The sequence below is a fragment of the Chenopodium album genome, chromosome 7 (genome assembly GCF_948465745.1).
Source record: "Chenopodium album chromosome 7, dcCheAlbu1.1, whole genome shotgun sequence".
NCBI lineage: Eukaryota > Viridiplantae > Streptophyta > Magnoliopsida > Caryophyllales > Amaranthaceae > Chenopodium > Chenopodium album.
Genome location: NC_137840.1, coordinates 21,979,500 through 21,989,610, shown reverse-complemented (window position 1 = coordinate 21,989,610; position 10,111 = coordinate 21,979,500). Strand labels below are relative to the sequence as shown.

At 37.8% G+C, this 10,111-nt stretch overlaps 1 non-coding gene across 1 annotated transcript; it reads right to left on the bottom strand.

Moving 5' to 3' along the window:
• Positions 1 to 8,488: 8,488 nt before the first annotated feature.
• Positions 8,489 to 8,594, bottom strand: LOC145641339 (small nucleolar RNA R71). The gene has a single exon (XR_014115376.1). It is a non-coding gene; the product is annotated as a small nucleolar RNA R71 (small nucleolar RNA).
• Between the last annotated feature and the right edge of the window lie 1,517 nt (positions 8,595 to 10,111).

Genomic DNA, 10,111 nt, shown 5'->3' with positions numbered 1-10,111 from the left:
CTTCGTAACTAGATTAGGCCTGATCTTTTATGCATGAGTTTGACAATATTGATTTAGGATTCGAGAGAGGAGAATTGATGTTTAGGTCTAATTTCAATAGGCAGGTTAATTTATGAATGGTTAAGTCGAGATTCGAGAGATGAGATTTAATACCGGTAGATTAATTCTGTGATTGTAATACGTAGCGAAAGCCCTTTATGATCTGATTACTTGATGCATTGAAGTTTTATTATTATGCTTTACCCTGGAATGTTATTTATTGGTGAACCTATGCCCTAGGATTTTTATTCATTGATTTCTTCTATTCTTATTCTTCCCTACTTTTATTCCTATAGTTTAGTTATCCTTTGATTAAAATATTTTGGTTAGATTATAACTTAGATTGCTTGAATTAATTAAGAATAGAAAGACCAGTTTCCCTGTGGATTCGACCCTACTTCCCTATCTATTATTTGTTAGAGGTTTTAGGAATTATTTTTGATTAGGTGATACGATTTTAGCCTGTCACTTATGGAGAGGAGAATAAAATAAGAATTGATGATTGTCGATTGTTGGTGATCAATCTTGTTGATGATTTTGAAAACGTGGAATATCGACCCTATTTATAGATAAAATAGTCCGGAAACAGTGAAAAATAATTAGAATTAGAATCGGAATAAAATTGGCTCTGCCGCAAAGCTGTTGTGCGTGACAGAGTCTGTTGCGAAACGACAAAAATCACGCATGGCGACAGACTTTGTCGTTAGGCGACAAGGCTGACGTTTTCCTTTGAGATAGTTTTTTTTTGTGGATTTTGTTTTTAACATATCTTTTGATCCAAAAGTCCAAAAAAGTCATATAATATATCGATGGAAAAATCTTGAAGTCTAATTTTTAACCAAACTAAAATTAGATTAAAATTGTTTGTAGAAAAAAAATATATTTCTGAAATAGTGGGACGGTGTCAGTTATGGATAGAGTTTCGTTTTTCTTTTATATCTTTTTTGTTATAGCTCAGAATTAATATTATAATAGTTCATTGGAAAGATAATTTCATGATCTATCAAACCATATAAAATTGGATAAAAATTATGACACACAAAAATAATATCTCAACATATTCTATTTTGCATAGAACAAGAACTCTCAAAAAGAGAAGGTTTATTCAATTTCGAATTCTTTTATCTTATCTTTTTTTAAAAGAGGAAAATTAATATCTTTAATAAACTTATAGAAGCTTCTATTAAATTCAAATTATTTTAGGAACAGGATTAAATATTTAAACCCTCCATATGATCTTTGTGTCGTAGGTAAAATCCGGTTTGGGCCTAGTTAAGTATTTTTACCATAACTTCGTCATTATTCATCGGAATTCGGCTTATAATATATCGTTGGAAATTTCTTTTCAAGCCCCATTCAACTACACTATTATTGGACCCTTTTATTAGACCAAAATAAACTAGATTGGACGTTTTCCATAAATAGAATAAGAAAAGAAATATTTTCAAAAACAAAAAGAAAGTATTTTATTAAAAACAATTGCATCACAAGACTTTTCACACTTTCACTTTATTCAATAATCAAGTGACGTGAAAAGTAATCATCACTAGTTTTGGTTTTTGAAGAGACAACATTAGGGTGTCTACAATGTGTTAGCATCTGGGGAGTCCATTTGGACGCCTCGTAGAGTGACATATGCCACACTCTCATTGGGCCACTTGGTAGGGTATAAATACCCAAATCAGAATGAGGAGTAGGGTTAGAAGGTATATGTACCTCTCCCCTTATTGTGGGAGGGAAGAATTGGTGCTTGTGAAGAAGCAGTCTCAAGCTTTGCCTTAACTGAGGTAATTTCCTTTCTAAAGTTTAAGATTTTTTAGGACAAATTGTTCATGGCATTGAGATGGTCGATTTAATAAACCGTTGAACTGCTTTTGCTTGTTGACTCTCTCTTACCTTCTTTCCAATCCATGTGATATCTTACCACATCTTCAATTAAGTCCACCACTTCATCCTCCGTTTTGTTCATGATAGGGCCTCCCGCACTGACATCTAAGTAAGACTTTCTTTAGGGGGCTTAAACCTCCATAAAAGATTTGGATGATTTGATAGGTGGGAATCCCATGGTGTGCACACTGTCATAGGTATTCCTTATACCTTTCCCATGCCTCATAAAGACTTTCATTTGACTTTATCTTGATGGATTGAATGAGAGCTCTTGCTTCAATTGTCTTTTTTTATTGATAGATTCCAGATACAAACTCCTTAGTCACTTCATCTAATCTTCTCATCGAGTTTGGCTTATCCTCTTTGTCCAACCACTCTAGAGCATGTCCAACAAGAGAGAAAGGGAAAAGTTTTAGCTGAGTGAACTCTTGAGAAACCCCATTTACCTTAATGGTATTGCAATACTACTCAAATTCCTTAAGACGGTTGAGGGGACTCTCATGCTTTCCACCACTATTTTGATGCCTCACTATCAAAGTAATCATCACGGGCCTTATCTTAAAGTCATTTTTCTATGTCGTAGAAAGAGCAATTTTTCTTTCAAACGTATAAGCTCCTGGACTTCCCAACTCCTTCAATGCTACTCATGCAATTAGTACCCAAGCTTTCTCGTTCTTCTTCTTATTCTTCTTGATGGATTTCCTCTCTTAGGGGAATTGAGCTTGAGGAATGATTAACAAACCTTTTCCTTGTTATGGTCCCATCAATTTTCAAATCAAATGGCACTAAATTTCGATCTCGTGCCCTACGCAGACAAATCTCAAAGTAAGATATCAATAGCATGGCTACAAATGTAGCCTAAAAGAAAGAAAATCTTTTCGTATATTTTAAATAAATTGAATAGACTCAATCAACAATAGCAAATCACCATGCAATTCCCTGGAAACAGCTTCATTTTTGACATGGGAGAAACCTAAGCTAGGTCGTTGGTCTCTAAGATTCCCCAATAAAAAAAAATTTGTAAAACAAAACCCAACCTTAGTATAAAGGTAATTCCGGGTCGAACCCAGGGGAATCCGGTTTTTGGTAAGGTCTCAAGCTAAACTATTCTGAAGTCTTAAAATTTGGGCTAAACTATGCAATCGAATCAACTCAATCAAAGCTTACAAATAGAATTCAAATATCAACGCACTAGGGAATTTAGATCCATATGCACTCGTGATAAACTTTCTAATTTGACGGGAATTTGATCAATTAATAAATGTGAGGGAAAACGATATTTGCAATCAAAATCAATCAAAGGGCTATTTCCTAAGGTCAAGCTAAATGTCTCTACAAATTACTTCAAGGGAAAATCGTAAAATAAGATCAATCGAGAATAATAGCTTCCAAATTAATTTTTCATGTCATTGAAAACTACTATGCAATCTAACTTGATAATCTAGGTTAGCTACTCCTGTTCAAACTAATCACATGCACAAATTTTATCAACCAATTCAATGAAATCATCAAATCAATTAAAACCCCAAATTAGCTGTAGATTATCACTAATACATGGTTCACCACTTACCTAGAAAAGGAAGTACTCACTAAACATTTTAAAATTAAATAGCATAGCAAAGCTAATCATCAATTCCATCATCAACATTATAATCCAAACATCAAAAATCAAATAAAAAAAAGCTAATGAAATTCAATAATATATCTTAAACACAACATTGCATTGAAAAGGAAAGATTCTTACAAACTTTTGATCGATTACAAAGAGGAATAAAGATCACAATGTAACAATCAACAAATACAAAGTTTCTCTCTCTAAAATCTAATAACAAAACTCCAAAATCTGGAGCTTCTCTATCTAAAATTCTAATAAGAATCTAATTCTAATTTAATCCTCTAATTCTTCTCTAATGATTCTCTCTCTAGAAAATGAAAGAATTCTAATTTTAGTAAAACTAATTAAGGAGAAGTTAGGTAGACGTCCAAAAATAAAACTAAATGGCATGGCCTCTCATCCAATTGCAGGGACGCAACAAAATGGCTACAGAACAGGGGGAAGGATCTGTGCGGTTGTCCCTCCCTCGTGCGCGAATGTTGATGCTCCCGTGTGTTCGAATTTGGTACATGTTAGGGGAGGCAGTCACTAGAGGCCTTCACGGTGGGTTCAACACCGACTTTGATGTCCACGCGGCATGAGAGCGTGGTCTTGAAAACTTGGCTTATGCACTCCTTCACTTTTGAGCTTCTAAAGGAAGAACCGGGTTGCATCTTAAGCTTTGTATGTCCCGAGAAAACTCCAATGAGCTTCTCAAACATCAACATTCTCTTAAAATACTAGACAAGCAAAAAACTAAAGGAGAAAATGAAAAATAAACTAAGATAAGCAAGAAAAAAAGAAAATAATTAAGTAAAACTCATACAAAAGAAAATATAAGTGAAACTAGGGAAAAGAAGATAAAAGAGATACTTAAGTAAAAAAAAAACATCCTAAAAGAAGCTAAATGAGTGCCTTAAATGACACTCATCAACAAGACTTTGGAGCTCGAGACTCGCCCTCTACGAGCAAAGGTAGGTGGACCCCACCCTTGTGGACACTAGATGAGCAAGTTTTTCGTCGTTAGAACCATGTTTCTCACCATCCACTCGCCGGATAAGTCGATGTTGTCCTTCGCCATCATTGTTCAAGAGCTGGAAACTTGATTCCTCATCTTTACGGGCTCATCACAGGAGATCTCGCTACCAACGCATTGTGGGAGTTTGTTGATTTAGACAATTTTTACTCAGCGGTTGTGGGATTTCACAACCCCTGAGCTTGTGGTTCAACAGTTGTTAGAGCGTTGTTGTAGTATTTTTGAGATAATACCAACACTTTTGACTTCACTAGGGGGGAGATGACAGTGAATTCTCTTGATTTTAGCATGATCAGAGGCCTTTGTTTCACTGCTCGGCCGGTTAAGTAGATACATGACCTTACTTTGGGGGCGATTGAGGTAGTGGACTTGTTAGGTCTTGTTGTTCACTATATATAGACTTGGCCAGTGCATCGGGGTGGTCCTTGTAGTGGGCGTTCAGAGTCGGCTTCTATTCTTGCCCATGGTTTGGATATTGATAAGATAACACTTGAGCAGCGTGTACATATTTTCATCTTGATCCTTATTTCCGGGACTCTTTCCCTTGATAAAAGTTCTCGCACACTTCTCAGCTACCTTCCATCTCTTGCCAAGATCGCTGAGATAGGCTCTTTTAGTTGGGCTAGTCTAGGGTAAGCTTTTCTACTCTCGTCGCTGCGTCATGGCTGTAGGCAGCTTGATGATCAGTATCCTTTTATCATCTTTGTCCTTTGGAGAGTTGTAGAGATGACGTTCCTTTTTTTCATCATTTTTTGCTCTTACTGTTTTGGCTCATTTACTTAAAGATTATTATTGTTGCATCTATGATTCTATTAGTACTTTCCAAGATTATCCCCTCGGCGACGTCGGGGGGTGGTCAATGATTTTCCTATCTATGTCCGCTGGCCTGATTAGGGCGAGTCTCGAGTGGAGTCTGTACTAAGTCTACGAGGGTTGTTACGCTAGGGTACCACCATTATTGGCGAAAAGATCAACTTTACATTGTATTTCTTTTAATTCAATATTATTTCTTAGCATTCACTGTGTTCTTTTATCGTTTTCAAGTCCCTGTAAAAATTCATTATCAACCGTAGGCTTGCTAAACTGACTTTCCCGAGGCTTTTAAGCGCTCGACGTACCGTACCGTCTTATTTGGTACATCATGTCTTTTATGGTATCTTGGAGAGTACGTAGTCTGTCAGCACTGCATTCGCCACTTTGTAGTGCCATTGCCTCCGCCAACGTCAATGTTGCACTCACACTTGTTAAAAGCGCTGGTGAGCGGAAGAGAGTGCTATCAGTTTTCTTGGCGAGGGCCCGTGCGTACAGATAGGGATTATTTATAAGACCTTATTCCTTTCTTGGATCCTCCACCCCATCTTCCTAAGGTTTGATTTTTGATAATTTTTTATGGTAGTCCCTACTTAAACCGTGAAACAACTTGATTATTCAGTTAATTTTTAGGAGATTACTAATTGTAGGGAGGATTAAGATCCCATCCTTGTTCGTCTGTTATACGGGGCCAATTGGTATGGTTGAGGACAATATTGTTGATACACCACAGGGTTTAAGAAAGGCCCAGGAGTCCTTGCCCGAGGAGTTTGACCCGATAATCTTTTTGACACAGCTTTCACTTTTCTTAATATTGCTTGTTACCAATTTCTTGCTTTCAGGCCATTGATGAGTGGAATTTATGCCACTCTTTTATCCTTTTTCTCTAAGGTTTTTCCCTCATTTGCACTTGTTTGATCCTTCTTTAAGCAACTTACCTTAGTTTGTTTTCTCTTTTCCATTCTCGATTTTCCTTTCCTTTTTCTTCGGTTTTACTAGTGCCTATTTGTTGTTTTGTAGGTTTTGGCCCTTTTGGATGTACCTTTGGATGCTTGGAAAGGAGAGGATATTCTCAAGGATGGTATAGAAGCCATATAGGAGCCGCGGGCGTAGAGATTGGTGATTGAAAACTTCCCAACTTTCGAAAGAGTCGCGTCGCATCCTGGAAGAGGCCTCTCCTCCTTGGCCACGGGCGCGGCTCCTGGAGCCGCGGGCACGGGGTTTCAAGGATGCTTTTCCCCTGCTTCCCAGCCGCGGCCTCTCCTCAGCAGGAGAAAGGTCTCTCGTATCCTCAGCTGCGGGCGCGGGTTGCTGGTTAAGAAACTCTGTACCCAGACTTAAGAGGGCACGACTGCTTGCTAGAGAGCTCTCCTAGGTGTTTTATATCTGTCTTTTATGATGAATATAAATAGTCTCCTATTTAAAGTTTGTAATCATCATCTATCATATCAACATTTAGCTTAATCTAGAGAGAGAAACACTATTAGTTTTCATTTGGTAGAGAGAGAAAGTGTGGTTTCTTCATTGATGAACTTGGATTTTGAGGAAGGAGTTTGTTCAATCCTTTGTAGACCTTCAACTTCAATTAATGAACAATCTCTTACTCTTTCTCTTTGCCATTGTACTTGATTTTGTTTGTTTACTTTGATTTTCCTTGTTTTCTTATTGATCATGTTGATGCGTATTGATTTGATGATTGATATTGTTTTCAACATGATTTGTGAGTAGTCACTTAGCCAAGGGTGTGGGAATGATGTATTTGATAATTGTTCATGCTTATAGTATTAGGATTAAGTTATTTGTTATTAAATTATTTTCATGCTTGATGTTCTTTAATCTTCTTGTAAGTGCACATTGTTGGTTGATTAAAGGTGATCTTTTGCTAACATGAACCGGAGGTTGACTTAGTTAGGGTTAATTATTATCGATTGTTCTTTGATTGCACCTCCCAATATATGGTTCTAGTGTGGAAACATAGTGGCTATGTTAGGAAAAACCGATTAACTCTGGAAAGCGGTTAGATTGGACCTAGTTTTGATATTCATGCATGCTTAGTTCACTATCAATTTACTTTCATGTTGTTGCATGTTCAAATGCCATCTAAATCTACCTATTTCTCTTAGTGTTTAATTATATTGATTTTAACTCGTTTTACCTTTAGTTTAATCTCTTAGTCATTCCCGTTCTTTGTCCCGAGATAGCTTAAAGTTTAGCGATGAATGCGGTGTTTATGTGCTTCTCCCTGTGGTTCGATCCCTCTTCTTGCCTTATACTTGTGTTAGGTTTGTTTAGGTTGTATAAATTGTATTTGATCTAGGGATAGTCGTTTAACGACGCGATTATTTCCCTTTATCAAATTTAAGCCGTTATTGGGGAGACGGCTTTCATTGCTATTTCATTGCTTATTTGAGACTATTTCACCTTTTATTTGTTAGTGTTTGCTACTTTTCTTACTTATCAGTTCTTACATTCTTCTTAGCATTGTTGTATGAACAGGGGAAGAACCCGCTCAAGGTCTTTGATTCCCATCGATCCAGAGCTAGAGAGGTCTTTGTCCCTACTTCGAAGAGAAGAAAGAGCAAGGAGTAAAAATTCTCACACCCCGACGAGAGGAGTAAGGGAATTAGAAGATACTCCACCCTCTTCACCCTCAAGTGAAGAATTAGATAGCCCTAACTCATCATCGAGTCCGAAAATCAACCATTTCTCAACCTATAAGTTCGAGAGTGAAGAAGGTCCTAAAATGGGAGAGAATACACCTTTGAGTCGTCTTGGGGCTCCTGAAGCCTTTAGAGCACAAAGTGGGATTTTAACTCCTACCACTCAAGCCAACAATTTTGAAATCAAGCCCAATTTAATTGCTTTGATAGAGAGGAAACAATTCTCTGGTGGAAAGTTTAAGAGTCCTCATGAGCACTTAAAAGAGTTTGAGAAATATTGTGACACAATAAAGGCCATTGGAGTGACTCAAGAATATATTCGCCTCAAGATGTTTCCATTTTCTCTAATTGGGAGAGGTCTAGAATGGCTAGAGCAGGAGGTGCCCCCTAACTCTCTCACAACATGGGACCAAGTGACTACGGCTTTCTTGAGGAGGTTTTATAACCATAGGAAGACCGCCGAGGCTCGGTCTTTGATCCTAGGTTTTCGCCAAAAGAGTGGTGAGTCTTTAAGTGCGGCATGGGAACGATATAAAGAACTTCAACGTCAATGCCCAAACCATGGGATACCCAAGTATCAACTCATTCACACTTTCTATGGAGGTCTCACACCTCAACGGGGAACAAGCCTAGACGCCGTGGCCGGCGGTCCAATCATGAACAAAGGAGAGGATGAAGTGGAGTGTATTATAGAGGAGGCCGCAAAGCACTATGATGATTGGTATGAAGGAGAAAGGGATGATACTTCTAGTAAGGGTGTTTATGCATTGGAGCAAGCCAACGCAATCAACAACCTCTCTACCCAAATCTCCAAAATGACCAAGCAAATGGACGAATTGATGAAAGAAAGGTCCAATCCTCATGGTAATACCTCTTCTTCAACCAAGGGAGGCAATGGTATGATCACCTCTTCCCCCTCTTCTTACAATACAATGCCCCAAGGATGCATGTTTTCTTCTAATTGTGAAACCTATGATCATGATACCTCTTATTGTGTATATGCTTCTGAAGTTCAACCCTTTCCTTATGAACATGATGATAATATGGAAAATTTCAATGCTATGAATATTGCTCCTAGAATAGGGGATGTAGAGAACTTGAGGTCAAACTCCAATAAAATAGGGAATTGGAATCAAGGTTGACCGTGGTTGGAACCAAAGTGGTGGTGGTTATGATAACCAAAACCATGGTGGGGGAGGCCCTTCAAATTTCAATGGAAGAGGCTACTATAACCAAAGGGGGTACGGTAATAAAAACCAACAACCTAATTCCCGACACCATGATCATCAAAATAAAAATTTTTGTGATCAAGGTAACATTGGAAACAATCAACAAAGCAATGTTCCTAACCAAGGCACCGGACGAAATAAGGGTCAATATGCCTCTAACTATGCCAAAACTAATAGGCCTCCGGGTTTCCATCAACCCCAACTTCCTCCACCTCAACCTCTTCAACTTGAAGCCCCTTCAAATGATCCCGTGATGGCTAAGTTAGATGCTCTATTGAAAATGCGGAGGAGGATCAAAAGAGGCATGAGGAGGAACAAAAAAGATATGAGGAGGATAAAAAGCAAACCAATGCTCATATGAAAATTCTTAAGACCACACACTCGGATATGATGGTCATGATGAAGCTGGTTGATGCTCTGAAATATTACATCATTAAGGTGCAACGTGGTACGAGTTGTTAGAGCGATTCAAACGGTGTTTTTTTTGGAAAATAAAAGATTTTATTACCAAAAGGAACAAAGAATACAGGAAACAACTTACAAAAGCTAAGTTGTAAACAAATAAAACAGGCCAAACAAAACAAAACAAACCCAAATAGTCCCTAAACTCTACAATGCCACCTTTTAGGAAGGGTTCACCATAGACAAAATTCAAACGATGTTTATGAGGTATATTCGCCTATTTTTTTCCATGTTTACTTTTTATTTTATTTTACACCATTGATATCTTCTCATTTTGTGTCATTCAGGAGAGACAAAAGCGACGAAGGTCTCGCTCGCGCTCGAGTCATAGAGGCTCGAATGAGGGGGACCCTAGTCACCGCAGACGATCCCTTGAGATTTGTTGGCATTCTCT